This window comes from Nothobranchius furzeri, chromosome 9 (genome assembly GCF_043380555.1).
Source record: "Nothobranchius furzeri strain GRZ-AD chromosome 9, NfurGRZ-RIMD1, whole genome shotgun sequence".
NCBI classification, from domain to species: Eukaryota; Metazoa; Chordata; class Actinopteri; order Cyprinodontiformes; family Nothobranchiidae; genus Nothobranchius; species Nothobranchius furzeri.
In genome coordinates, this window is record NC_091749.1 from 13,563,804 (window position 1) to 13,578,385 (window position 14,582).

Below are 14,582 nucleotides of genomic sequence, written 5' to 3' on the forward strand. Positions count from 1 at the left end.
ACATGTGGCAAGATGCTCCTCGGGGCGCGTCTTGCTGGGGCTTCTCTCATGGAGGCACTCAGTCAGACCCAGTGTTGACATGTGGCAAGACGCTCCTCGGGGCAGGTCTTGCTTGGGCCTCTCTCCTGGAGGCGCTCAGTCAGACCCAGAGGAGACATGTGTCAAGATGCTCCTCGGGGCGCGTCTTGCTTGGGCCTCTCTCCTGGAGGCGCTCAGTCAGACCCAGTGTTCACATGTGGCAAGACGCTCCTCGGGGCGCGTCTTGCTTGGGCATCTCTCCTGGAGGCGCTCAGTCAGACCCAGTGTTGACATGTGGCAAGACGCTCCTCGGGGCACGTCTTGCTTGGGCTTCTCTCCTGGAGGCCCTCAGTCAGACCCATTGTTGACATGTGGAAAGACGCTCCTCGGGGCGCGTCTTGCTTGGGCCTCTCTCCAGAAGGCCCTCAATCAGACCCAGTGTTGACACATGGCAAGACGCTCCTCGGGGCGCTTCTTGCTTGGGCCTCTCTCCTGGAGGCGCTCAGTCAGACCCAGTGGTGACATGTGGCAAGACGCTCCTCGGGGCGCGTATTGCTTGGGCCTCTCTCCTGGATGCCCTCTGTCAGACCCAGTGTTGACATGTGGCAAGACTCTCCTCGGGGCGCGACTTGCTTGGGCTTCTCTCTTGGAGGCCCTCAGTCAGACCCAGTGTTGACATGTGTCAAGACTCTCCTCGGGGCGCGTCTTGCTTGGGCCTCAATCCTGGAGGCGCTCAGTCAGACCCAGTGTTGAAATGTGGCAAGACGCTCCTCGGGACGCTTCTTGCTTGGGCTTCTCTAATGGCGGAACTCAGTCAGACCCAGTGTTGACATGTGGCAAGATGCTCCTCGGGGCGCTTCTTGCTGGGGCCTCTCTCCTGGAGGCGCTCAGTCAGACCCAGAGGAGACATGTGGCAAGACGCTCCTCGGGGCGCGTCTTGCTTGGGCCTCTCTCCTGGAGGCGCTCAGTCAGACCCAGTGTTGACATGTGGCAAGACGCTCCTCGGGGCACGTCTTGCTTGGGCCTCTCTCCTGGAGGCGCTCAGTCAGACCGAGTGCTGACATGTGGCAAGACGCTCCTCGGGGCGCGTCTTGCTTGGGCTTCTCTCCTGGAGGACCGCAGTCAGACCCATTGTTGATATGTGGCAAGATGCTTCTCGGGGCGCATCTTGCTTGGGCCTCTCCCCTTGAGGCCCTCTGTCAGACCCAGTGTTGACAAGTGGCAAAACGCTCCTCCAGGCGCGTCTTGCTTGGGCCTCTCTCCTGGAGGCACTCAGTCAGACCCAGTGTTGACATGTGGCAAGACACTCCTCAGGGCGCGTCTTGCTTGGGCCTCTCTCCTGGGGAGGCGATCAGTCAGAACCAGTGTTGACATGTGTCAAGACGCTCCTCGGGCGTTTCTTGCTTGGGCCTCTCTCCTGGACAAGCTCAGTCAGACCCAGTGTTGACATGTGGCAAGACGCTCCTCGGGTCACGTCTTGCTTGGGCCTCTCTCCTGGAGGCGCTCAGTCAGACCGAGTGCTGACATGTGGCAATATGCTCCTTGGGGCGCGTCTTGCTTGGGCTTCTCTCCTGGAGGCCCTCAGTCGGACCCATTGTTGACATGTGGCAAGACGCTCCTCGGGGCACGTCTTGCTTGGGCCTCTCTCCTGGAGGCGCTCAGTCAGACCGAGTAGTGACATGTGACAAGACGCTCCTCGGGGCGCGTCTTGCTTGGGCCTCAATCCTGGAGGCGCTCAGTCAGACCCAGTGTTGACATGTGGCAAGACGCTCCTCGGGGCGCGTCTTGCTTGGGCCTCTCTCCTGGCGGCGCTCAGACAGACCCAGAGGAGACATGTGTCAAGATGCTCCTCGGGGCGCGTCTTGCTTGGGCCTCTCTCCTGGAGGCGCTCAGTCAGACCGATTGCTGACATGTGGCAAGATGCTCCTCCGGGCGCGTCTTGCTTGGGCCTCTCTCCTGGAGGCGCTCAGTCAGACCCAGTGTTCACATGTGGCAAGACGCTCCTCGGGGCGCGTCTTGCTTGGGCCTCTCTCCTGGAGGCGCTCAGTCAGACCCAGTGTTGACATGTGGCAAGACGCTCCTCGGGGCACGTCTTGCTTGGGCCTCTCTCCTGGAGGCGCTCAGTCAGATCGAGTGCTGACATGTGGCAAGACGCTCCTCGGGGCACGTCTTGCTTGGGCCTCTCTCCTGGAGGCGCTCAGTCAGACCGAGTGCTGACATGTGGCAAGACGCTCCTCGGGGCGCGTCTTGCTTGGGCTTCTCTCCTGGAGGCCCTCAGTCAGACCCATTGTTGATATGTGGCAAGATGCTCCTCGGGGCACATCTTGCTTGGGCCTCTCCCCTTGAGGCCCTCTGTCAGACCCAGTGTTGACATGTGGCAAAACGCTCCTCCAGGCGCGTCTTGCTTGGGCCTCTCTCCTGGAGGCGCTCGGTCAGACCCAGTGTTGACATGTGGCAAGACACTCCTCAGGGCGCGTCTTGCTTGGGCCTCTCTCCTGGGGAGGCGATCAGTCAGACCCAGTGTTGACATGTGTCAAGACGCTCCTCGGGCGTTTCTTGCTTGGGCCTCTCTCCTGGAGGCGCTCAGTCAGACCCAGAGGTGACATGTGGCAAGACGCTCCTCGGGGCGCGTCTTGCTTGGGCCTCTCTCCTGGAGGCGCTCAGTCAGACCGAGTGCTGACATGTGGCAAGATGCTCCTTGGGGCGCGTCTTGCTTGGGCTTCTCTCCTGGAGGCCCTCAGTCAGACCCATTGTTGACATGTGGCAAGACGCTCCTCGGGGCGCGTCTTGCTCGGGCCTCTCTCCTGGGGAGGCGATCAGTCAGACCCAGTGTTGACATGTGTCAAGAGGCTCCTCTGGCGTTTCTTGCTTGGGCCTCTCACCTGGAGGGGCTCAGTCAGACCCAGTGTTGACATGTGGCAAGACGCTCCTCGGGGCGCGTCTTGCTTGGGCCTCTCTCCTGGAGGCGCTCAGTCAGACCTAGTGCTGACATGTGGCAAGACGCTCCTCGGGGCGCGTCTTGCTTGGGCTTCTCTCCTGGAGGCGCTCAGAAAGACCCATTGTTGACATGTGGCAAGACAGTCCTCGGGGCACGTCTTGCTTGGGCCTCTCTCCTGGAGGCGCTCAGTCAGACCGAGTAGTGACATGTGGCAAGACGCTCCTCGGGGCGCGTCTTGCTGGGGCTTCTCTCATGGAGGCACTCAGTCAGACCCAGTGTTGACATGTGGCAAGACGCTCCTCGGGGCACGTCTTGCTTGGGCTTCTCTCCTGGAGGCCCTCAGTCAGACCCATTGTTGACATGTGGCAAGAAGCTCCTCGGGGCGCGTCTTTCTTGGGCCTCTCTCCTGGAGGCGCTCAGTCAGACCGAGTGCTGACATGTGGCAAGACGCTCCTCGGGGCGCGTCTTGCTGGGGCCTCTCTCCTGGAGGCGCTCAGTCAAACCCAGTGTTGACATGTGTCAAGATGCTCCTCGGGCGTTTCTTGCTTGCGCCTCTCTCCTGGAGGCGCTCAGTAAGACCCAGAGGTGACATGTGGCAAGACGCTCCTCGGGCCTCTCTCCTGGAGGCGCTCAGTCAGACCCAGTGTTGACATGTGGCAAGACGCTCCTCGGGGCGCATCTTGCTGGGGCTTCTCTCATGGAGGCACTCAGTCAGACCCAGTGTTGACATGTGGCAAGATGCTCGTCGGGGCACGTCTTGCTTGGGCCTCTCTCCTGGAGGCGCTCAGTCAGACCCAGAGGAGACATGTGTCAAGAACCTCCTCGGGGCGCGTCTTGCTTGGGCCTCTCTCCTGGAGGTGCTCAGTCAGACCGAGAGCTGACATGTTGCAAGACGCTCCTCCGGGCGCGTCTTGCTTGGGCCTCTCTCCTGGAGGCGCTCAGTCAGACCCAGTTTTCACATGTGGCAAGACGCTCCTCGGGGCGCGTCTTGCTTGGGCCTCTCTCCTGGAGGCGCTCTGTCAGACCCAGTGTTGACGTGTGGCAAGACGCTCCTAGGGGCGCGTCTTGCTTGGGCCTCTCTCCTGGAGGCGCTCAGTCAGACCGAGTGCTGACATGTGGCAAGACGCTCCTCGGGGCGCATCTTGCTTGGGCCTCTCTCCTGGAGGCCCTCAGTCAGACCCAGTGTTGACATGTGGCAAGACGCTCCTCGGGGCACGGCTTGCTTGGGCTTCTCTCCTGGAGGCCTTCAGTCAGACCCATTGTTGACATGTGGCAAGACGCTCCTCGGGGCACGTCTTGCTTGGGCCTCTCTCCTGGAGGCGCTCAGTCAGACCGAGGAGTGACATCTCGCAAGACGCTCCTCGGGGCGCGTCTTGCTTTGGCCTCACTCCAGAAGGCCCTCAATCAGACCCAGTGTTGACACGTGGCGAGACGCTCCTCGGGGCGCGTCTTACTTGGGCCTCTCTCCTGGAGGCACTCAGTCAGACTGAGTAGTTACATGTGGCCTGATACTCCTCGGGGCGCGTGTTCCTTGGGCCTCTCTCCTGGAGGCGCTCAGTCAGACCAAGTGGTGACATGTGGCAAGACACTCCTCGGGGCGCGTCTTGCTTGGGCCTCTCTCCTGGAGGCCCTCTGTCAGACCCAGTGTTGACATGTGTCAAGACGCTCCTCGGGGCGCGTCTTGCTTGGGCCTCTCTCCTGGAGGCGCTCAGTCAGAACCAGAGGTGACATGTGGCAAGACGCTCCTCGGGGCGCGTCATGCTTGGGCCTCTCTCCTGGAGGCCCTCTGTCAGACCCAGTGTTGACATGTGGCAAGACGCTCCTCCGGGCGCATCTTGCTTGGTCCTCTCTCCTGGAGGCCCTCAGTCAGACCCATTGTTGACATGTGGCAAGACACTCCTCGGGGCACGTCTTGCTTGGGCCTCTCTCCTGGAGGCGCTCAGTCAGAACCAGAGGTGACATGTGGCAAGACGCTCCTCGGGGCGCGTCATGCTTGGGCCTCTCTCCTGGAGGCCCTCTGTCAGACCCAGTGTTGACATGTGGCAAGACGCTCCTCCGGGCGCATCTTGCTGGGGCCTCTCTCCTGGAGGCGCTCAGTCAGACCCAGTGCTGACATGTGGCAAGACGCTCCTCGGGGCGCGTCTTGCTTGGGCCTCTCTCCTGGAGGCGCTCAGTCAGACTGAGTAGTGACATGGCCTGACGCTCCTCGGGGCACGTCTTGCTTGGGCCTCTCTCCTGGAGGCGCTCAGTCAGACCCAGTGGTGACATGTGGCAAGACACTCCTCGGGGCGCGTCTTGCTTGGGACTCTCTAGTGGAGGCCCTCTGTCAGACCCAGTGTTGACATGTGTCAAGACGCTCCTCGGGGCGCGTCTTGCTTGGGCTTCTCTCCTGGAGGCCCTCAGTCATACCCATTGTTGACATGTGGCAAGACGCTCCTCGGGGCGCGTCTTGCTTGGGCTTCTCTCCTGGAGGCGCTCAGACAGACCCAGTGTTGACATGTGACAAGACGCTCCTCGGGGCGCGTCTTGCTTGGGCCTCTCTCCTGGAGGCGCTCAGTCAGAACCAGAGGTGACATGTGGCAAGACGCTCCTAGGGGCGCGTCTTGCTTGGGCCTTTCTCCTGGAGGCGCTCAGTCAGACCGAGTGCTGACATGTGGCAAGACGCTCCTCGGGGCGCGGCTTGCTTGGGCTTCTCTCCTGGAGGCCCTCAGTCAGACCCATTGTTGATATGTGGCAAGATGCTCCTCGGGGCACATCTTGCTTGGGCCTCTCCCCTTGAGGCCCTCTGTCAGACCCAGTGTTGACATGTGGCAAAACGCTCCTCCAGGCGCGTCTTGCTTGGGCCTCTCTCCTGGAGGCGCTCGGTCAGACCCAGTGTTGACATGTGTCAAGACGCTCCTCGGGCGTTTCTTGCTTGGGCCTCTCTCCTGGAGGCGCTCAGTCAGACCCAGAGGTGACATGTGGCAAGACGCTCCTCGGGGCGCGTCTTGCTTGGGCCTCTCTCCTGGAGGCGCTCAGTCAGACCGAGTGCTGACATGTGGCAAGATGCTCCTTGGGGCGCGTCTTGCTTGGGCTTCTCTCCTGGAGGCCCTCAGTCAGACCCATTGTTGACATGTGGCAAGACGCTCCTCGGGGCGCGTCTTGCTTGGGCCTCTCTCCTGGGGAGGCGATCAGTCAGACCCAGTGTTGACATGTGTCAAGAGGCTCCTCGGGCGTTTCTTGCTTGGGCCTCTCACCTGGAGGCGCTCAGTCAGACCCAGTGTTGACATGTGGCAAGACGCTCCTCGGGGCGCGTCTTGCTTGGGCCTCTCTCCTGGAGGCGCTCAGTCAGACCTAGTGCTGACATGTGGCAAGACGCTCCTCGGGGCGCGTCTTGCTTGGGCTTCTCTCCTGGAGGCGCTCAGAAAGACCCATTGTTGACATGTGGCAAGACAGTCCTCGGGGCACGTCTTGCTTGGGCCTCTCTCCTTTAGGCGCTCAGTCAGACCGAGTAGTGACATGTGGCAAGACGCTCCTCGGGGCACGTCTTGCTGGGGCTTCTCTCATGGAGGCACTCAGTCAGACCCAGTGTTGACATGTGGCAAGACGCTCCTCGGGGCGCGTGTTGCTTGGACCTCTCTCCTGGAGGCGCTCAATTAGACCCAGTGTTGACATGTGGCAAGACGCTCCTCGGGGCGCGTCTTGCTTGGGCTTCTCTCCTGGAGGCCCTCAGTCAGACCCATTGTTGACATGTGGCAAGAAGCTCCTCGGGGCGCGTCTTGCTTGGGCCTCTCTCCTGGAGGCGCTCAGTCAGACCGAGTGCTGACATGTGGCAAGACGCTCCTCGGGGCGCGTCTTGCTGGGGCCTCTCTCCTGGAGGCGCTCAGTCAAACCCAGTGTTGACATGTGTCAAGATGCTCCTCGGGCGTTTCTTGCTTGCGCCTCTCTCCTGGAGGCGCTCAGTAAGACCCAGAGGTGACATGTGGCAAGACGCTCCTCGGGCCTCTCTCCTGGAGGCGCTCAGTCAGACCCAGTGTTGACATGTGGCAAGACGCTCCTCGGGGCGCATCTTGCTGGGGCTTCTCTCATGGAGGCACTCAGTCAGACCCAGTGTTGACATGTGGCAAGATGCTCGTCGGGGCACGTCTTGCTTGGGCCTCTCTCCTGGAGGCGCTCAGTCAGACCCAGAGGAGACATGTGTCAAGAACCTCCTCGGGGCGCGTCTTGCTTGGGCCTCTCTCCTGGAGGTGCTCAGTCAGACCGAGTGCTGACATGTTGCAAGACGCTCCTCCGGGCGCGTCTTGCTTGGGCCTCTCTCCTGGAGGCGCTCAGTCAGACCCAGTTTTCACATGTGGCAAGACGCTCCTCGGGGCGCGTCTTGCTTGGGCCTCTCTCCTGGAGGCGCTCTGTCAGACCCAGTGTTGACGTGTGGCAAGACGCTCCTAGGGGCGCGTCTTGCTTGGGCCTCTCTCCTGGAGGCGCTCAGTCAGACCGAGTGCTGACATGTGGCAAGACGCTCCTCGGGGCGCATCTTGCTTGGGCTTCTCTCCTGGAGGCCCTCAGTCAGACCCAGTGTTGACATGTGGCAAGACGCTCCTCGGGGAGCGTCTTATTTGGGCCTCTCTCCTGGAGGCCCTCAGTCAGACCCAGTGTTGACATGTGGCAAGACGCTCCTCGGGGCGCGGCTTGCTTGGGCTTCTCTCCTGGAGGCCCTCAGTCAGACCCATTGTTGACATGTGGCAAGACGCTCCTCGGGGCACGTCTTGCTTGGGCCTCTCTCCTGGAGGCGCTCAGTCAGACCGAGGAGTGACATCTCGCAAGACGCTCCTCGGGGCGCGTCTTGCTTTGGCCTCACTCCAGAAGGCCCTCAATCAGACCCAATGTTGACACGTGGCGAGACGCTCCTCGGGGCGCGTCTTACTTGGGCCTCTCTCCTGGAGGCACTCAGTCAGACTGAGTAGTTACATGTGGCCTGATACTCCTCGGGGCGCGCTTTCCTTGGGCCTCTCTCCTGGAGGCGCTCAGTCAGACCAAGTGGTGACATGTGGCAAGACACTCCTCGGGGCGCGTCTTGCTTGGGCCTCTCTCCTGGAGGCCCTCTGTCAGACCCAGTGTTGACATGTGTCAAGACGCTCCTCGGGGCGCGTCTTGCTTGGGCCTCTCTCCTGGAGGCGCTCAGTCAGAACCAGAGGTGACATGTGGCAAGACGCTCCTCGGGGCGCGTCATGCTTGGGCCTCTCTCCTGGAGGCCCTCTGTCAGACCCAGTGTTGACATGTGGCAAGACGCTCCTCCGGGCGCATCTTGCTTGGTCCTCTCTCCTGGAGGCCCTCAGTCAGACCCATTGTTGACATGTGGCAAGACACTCCTCGGGGCACGTCTTGCTTGGGCCTCTCTCCTGGAGGCGCTCAGTCAGAACCAGAGGTGACATGTGGCAAGACGCTCCTCGGGGCGCGTCATGCTTGGGCCTCTCTCCTGGAGGCCCTCTGTCAGACCCAGTGTTGACATGTGGCAAGACGCTCCTCCGGGCGCATCTTGCTGGGGCCTCTCTCCTGGAGGCGCTCAGTCAGACCCAGTGCTGACATGTGGCAAGACGCTCCTCGGGGCGCGTCTTGCTTGGGCCTCTCTCCTGGAGGCGCTCAGTCAGACTGAGTAGTGACATGGCCTGACGCTCCTCGGGGCACGTCTTGCTTGGGCCTCTCTCCTGGAGGCGCTCAGTCAGACCCAGTGGTGACATGTGGCAAGACACTCCTCGGGGCGCGTCTTGCTTGGGACTCTCTAGTGGAGGCCCTCTGTCAGACCCAGTGTTGACATGTGTCAAGACGCTCCTCGGGGCGCGTCTTGCTTGGGCTTCTCTCCTGGAGGCCCTCAGTCATACCCATTGTTGACATGTGGCAAGACGCTCCTCGGGGCGCGTCTTGCTTGGGCTTCTCTCCTGGAGGCGCTCAGACAGACCCAGTGTTGACATGTGACAAGACGCTCCTCGGGGCGCGTCTTGCTTGGGCCTCTCTCCTGGAGGCGCTCAGTCAGAACCAGAGGTGACATGTGGCAAGACGCTCCTAGGGGCGCGTCTTGCTTGGGCCTCTCTCCTGGAGGCGCTCAGTCAGACCGAGTGCTGACATGTGGCAAGACGCTCCTCGGGGCGCGGCTTGCTTGGGCTTCTCTCCTGGAGGCCCTCAGTCAGACCCATTGTTGACATGTGGCAAGACGCTCCTCGGGGCACGTCTTGCTTGGGCCTCTCTCCTGGAGGCGCTCAGTCAGACCGAGTAGTGACATCTCGCAAGACGCTCCTCGGGGCGCGTCTTGCTTTGGCCTCTCTCCAGAGGGCCCTCAATCAGACCCAGTGTTGACACGTGGCAAGACGCTCCTCGGGGCGCGTCTTACTTGAGAAACTCTCCTCGAGGCACTCAGTCAGACTGAGTAGTGACATGTGGCCTGACGCTCCTCGGGGTGCGTGTTGCTTGGGCCTCTCTCCTGGAGGCGCTCAGTCAGACCAAGTGGTGACATGTGGCAAGACACTCCTCGGGGCGCGTCTTGCTTGGGCCTCTCTCCTGGAGGCCCTCTGTCAGACCCAGTGTTGACATGTGTCAAGACGCTCCTCGGGGCGCGTCTTGCTTGGGCTTCTCTCCTGGAGACCCTCAGTCATACCCATTGTTGACATGTGGCAAGATGCTCCTCGGGGCGCGTCTTGCTTCGGCATCTCTCCTGGAGGCGCTCAGTCAGACCGAGTTCTGACATGTGGAAAGACGCTCCTCGGGGCGCTTCTTGCTTGGGCTTCTCTCCTGGAGGCGCTCAGAAAGACCCAGTGTTGACATGTGACAATGCGCTCCTCGGGGCACGTCTTGCTTGGGCCTCTCTCCTGGAGGCGCTCAGTCAGACCCACTGGTGACATGTGGCAAGACACTCCTCGGGGCGCGTCTTGCTTGGGCCTCTCTCCTGGAGGCCCTCTGTCAGACCCAGTGTTGACATGTGTCAAGACTCTCCTCGGGGCGCGTCTTGCTTGGGCTTCTCTCCTGGAGGCCCTCAGTCAGACCCATTGTTGACATGTGGCAAGACGCTCCTCGGGGCGCGTCTTGCTTGGGCCTCTCTCCTGGAGGCGCTCAGTCAGACCGAGTGCTGACATGTGGCAAGACGCTCCTCGGGCCGCGTGTTGCTTGGGCTTCTCTCCTGGAGGCCCTCAGTCAGACCCATTGTTGACATGTGGCAAGACGCTCCTCAGGGCGCGTCTTGCTTGGGCCTCTCTCCTGGAGGCGCTCAGTCAGACCGAGTGCTGACATGTGGCAAGACGCTCCTCGGGGCGCATCTTGCTTGGGCTTCTCTCCTGTAGGCGCTCAGAAAGACCCAGTGTTGACATGTGACAAGACGCTCCTCGGGGCACGTCTTGCTTGGGCCTCTCTCCTGGAGGCGCTCAGTCAGAACCAGAGGTGACATGTGGCAAGACGCTCCTCGGGGCACGTCATGCTTGGGCCTCTCTCCTGGAGGCCCTCTGTCAGACCCAGTGTTGACATGTGGCAAGACGCTCCTCCGGGCGCATCTTGCTTGGGCCTCTCTCCTGGAGGCCCTCAGTCAGAACCATTGTTGACATGTGGCAAGATGCTCATCGGGGCGCGTCTTGCTTGGGCCTCTCTCCTGGAGGCGCTCAGTCAGACCGAGTGCTGACATAAGGCAAGACGCTCCTCGGGGTGCGTCTTGCTGGGGCCTCTCTCCTGGAGGCACTCAGTCAGACCCAGTGCTGACATGTGGCAAGACGCTCCTCGGGGTGCGTCTTGCTTGGGCCTCTCTCCTGGAGGCGCTCAGTCAGACTGAGTAGTGACATGTGGCCTGACGCTCCTCGGGGCACGTCTTGCTTGGGCCTCTCTCCTGGAGGCGCTCAGTCAGACCCAGTGGTGACATGTGGCAAGAGACTCCTCGGGGCGCGTCTTGCTTGGGCCTCTCTCCTGGAGGCCCTCTGTCAGACCCAGTGTTGACATGTGTCAAGACGCTCCTCGGGGCGCGTCTTGCTTGGGCCTCTCTCCTGGAGGCGCTCAGTCAGAACCAGAGGTGACATGTGGCAAGACGCTCCTCGGGGCGCGTCATGCTTGGGCCTCTCTCCTGGAGGCCCTCTGTCAGACCCAGTGTTGACATGTGGCAAGACGCTCCTCCGGGCGCATCTTGCTTGGTCCTCTCTCCTGGAGGCCCTCAGTCAGACCCATTGTTGACATGTGGCAAGACGCTCCTTGGGGCACGTCTTGCTTGGGCCTCTCTCCTGGAGGCGCTCAGTCAGAACCAGAGGTGACATGTGGCAAGACGCTCCTCGGGGCGCGTCATGCTTGGGCCTCTCTCCTGGAGGCCCTCTGTCAGACCCAGTGTTGACATGTGGCAAGACGCTCCTCCGGGCGCATCTTGCTTGGGCCTCTCTCCTGGAGGCCCTCAGTCAGACCCATTGTTGACATGTGGCAAGATGCTCCTCGCGGCGCGTCTTGCTTGGGCCTCTCTCCTGGAGGCGCTCAGTCAGACCGAGTGCTGACATAAGGCAAGACGCTCCTCGGGGTGCGTCTTGCTGGGGCCTCTCTCCTGGAGGCGCTCAGTCAGACCCAGTGCTGACATGTGGCAAGACGCTGCTCGGGGCGCGTCTTGCTTGGGCCTCTCTCCTGGAGGCGCTCAGTCAGACTGAGTAGTGACATGGCCTGACGCTCCTCGGGGCACGTCTTGCTTGGGCCTCTCTCCTGGAGGCGCTCAGTCAGACCCTGTGGTGACATGTGGCAAGACACTCCTCGGGGCGCGTCTTGCTTGGGACTCTCTAGTGGAGGCCCTCTGTCAGACCCAGTGTTGACATGTGTCAAGACGCTCCTCGGGGCGCGTCTTGCTTGGGCTTCTCTCCTGGAGGCCCTCAGTCAGACCCATTGTTGACATGTGGCAAGACGCTCCTCGGGGCGCGTCTTGCTTGGGCTTCTCTCCTGGAGGCGCTCAGACAGACCCAGTGTTGACATGTGACAAGACGCTCCTCGGGGCGCGTCTTGCTTGGGCCTCTCTCCTGGAGGCGCTCAGTCAGAACCAGTGTTGACATGTGTCAAGACGCTCCTCGGGGCGCGTCTTGCTTGGGCCTCTCTCCTGGAGGCGCTCAGTCAGACCGAGTGCTGACATGTGGCAAGACGCTCCTCGGGGCGCGGCTTGCTTGGGCTTCTCTCCTGGAGGCCCTCAGTCAGACCCATTGTTGACATGTGGCAAGACGCTCCTCGGGGCACGTCTTGCTTGGGCCTCTCTCCTGGAGGCGCTCAGTCAGACCGAGTAGTGACATCTCGCAAGACGCTCCTCGGGGCGCGTCTTGCTTTGGCCTCTCTCCAGAAGGCCCTCAATCAGACCCAGTGTTGACACGTGGCAAGACGCTCCTCGGGGCGCGTCTTACTTGAGCAACTCTCCTCGAGGCACTCAGTCAGACTGAGTAGTGACATGTGGCCTGACGCTCCTCGGGGTGCGTGTTGCTTGGGCCTCTCTCCTGGAGGCGCTCAGTCAGACCAAGTGGTGACATGTGGCAAGACACTCCTCGGGGCGCGTCTTGCTTGGGCCTCTCTCCTGGAGGCCCTCTGTCAGACCCAGTGTTGACATGTGTCAAGATGCTCCTCGGGGCGCGTCTTGCTTGGGCTTCTCTCCTGGAGGCCCTCAGTCATACCCATTGTTGACATGTGGCAAGATGCTCCTCGGGGCGCGTCTTGCTTCGGCCTCTCTCCTGGAGGCGCTCAGTCAGACCGAGTTCTGACATGTGGAAAGACGCTCCTCGGGGCGCTTCTTGCTTGGGCTTCTCTCCTGGAGGCGCTCAGAAAGACCCAGTGTTGACATGTGACAATGCGCTCCTCGGGGCACGTCTTGCTTGGGCCTCTCTCCTGGAGGCGCTCAGTCAGACCCACTGGTGACATGTGGCAAGACACTCCTCGGGGCGCGTCTTGCTTGGGCCTCTCTCCTGGAGGCCCTCTGTCAGACCCAGTGTTGACATGTGTCAAGACTCTCCTCGGGGCGCGTCTTGCTTGGGCTTCTCTCCTGGAGGCCCTCAGTCAGACCCATTGTTGACATGTGGCAAGACGCTACTCGGGGCGCGTCTTGCTTGGGCCTCTCTCCTGGAGGCGCTCAGTCAGACCGAGTGCTGACATGTGGCAAGACGCTACTCGGGCCGCGTGTTGCTTGGGCTTCTCTCCTGGAGGCCCTCAGTCAGACCCATTGTTGACATGTGGCAAGACGCTCCTCAGGGCCCGTCTTGCTTGGGCCTCTCTCCTGGAGGCGCTCAGTCAGACCGAGTGCTGACATGTGGCAAGACGCTCCTTGGGGCGCATCTTGGTTGGGCTTCTCTCCTGGAGGCGCTCAGAAAGACCCAGTGTTGACATGTGACAAGACGCTCCTCGGGGCACGTCTTGCTTGGGCCTCTCTCCTGGAGGCGCTCAGTCAGAACCAGAGGTGACATGTGGCAAGACGCTCCTCGGGGCACGTCATGCTTGGGCCTCTCTCCTGGAGGCCCTCTGTCAGACCCAGTGTTGACATGTGGCAAGACGCTCCTCCGGGCGCATCTTGCTTGGGCCTCTCTCCTGGAGGCCCTCAGTCAGAACCATTGTTGACATGTGGCAAGATGCTCCTCGGGGCGCGTCTTGCTTGGGCCTCTCTCCTGGAGGCGCTCAGTCAGACCGAGTGCTGACATAAGGCAAGACGCTCCTCGGGGTGCGTCTTGCTGGGGCCTCTCTCCTGGAGGCGCTCAGTCAGACCCAGTGCTGACATGTGGCAAGACGCTCCTCGGGGTGCGTCTTGCTTGGGACTCTCTCCTGGAGGCGCTCAGTCAGACTGAGTAGTGACATGTGGCCTGACGCTCCTCGGGGCACGTCTTGCTTGGGCCTCTCTCCTGGAGGCGCTCAGTCAGACCCAGTGGTGACATGTGGCAAGACACTCCTCGGGGCGCGTCTTGCTTGGGCCTCTCTCGTGGAGGCCCTCTGTCAGACCCAGTGTTGACATGTGTCAAGACGCTCCTCGGGGCGCGTCTTGCTTGGGCTTCTCTCCTGGAGGCCCTCAGTCAGACCCATTGTTGACATGTGGCAAGACGCTCCTCGGCGCGCGTCTTGCTTGGGCTTCTCTCCTGGAGGCGCTCAGACAGACCCAGTGTTGACATGTGACAAGACGCTCCTCGGGGCGCGTCTTGCTTGGGCCTCTCTCCTGGAGGCGCTCAGTCAGAACCAGAGGTGACATGTGGCAAGACTCTCCTCAGGGCGCGTCTTGCTTGGGCCTCTCTCCTGGAGGCCCTCTGTCAGACCCAGTGTTGACATGTGGCAAGACGCTCCTCCGGGCGCATCTTGCTTGGGCCTCTCTCCCGGAGGCCCTCAGTCAGACCCATTGTTGACATGTGGCAAGACGCTCCTCGGGGCGCGTCTTGCTTGGGCCTCTCTCCTGGAGGCGCTCAGTAAGACCCAGTGTTGACATGTGGCAAGACGCTCCTCGGGGCGCGTCTTGCTTGGGCCTCTCTCCTGGAGGCGCTCAGTCAGACCCAGTGTTGACATGTGGCAAGACGCTCCTTGGGGCGCGTCTTGCTTGGGCCTCTCTCCTGGAGGCGCTCAGTCAGACCCTGTGGTGACACGTGGAAAGACGCTCCTCGGCGCGCGTCTTGGTTTAGCCTCTCTCCTGGAGGCGCTCATTCAG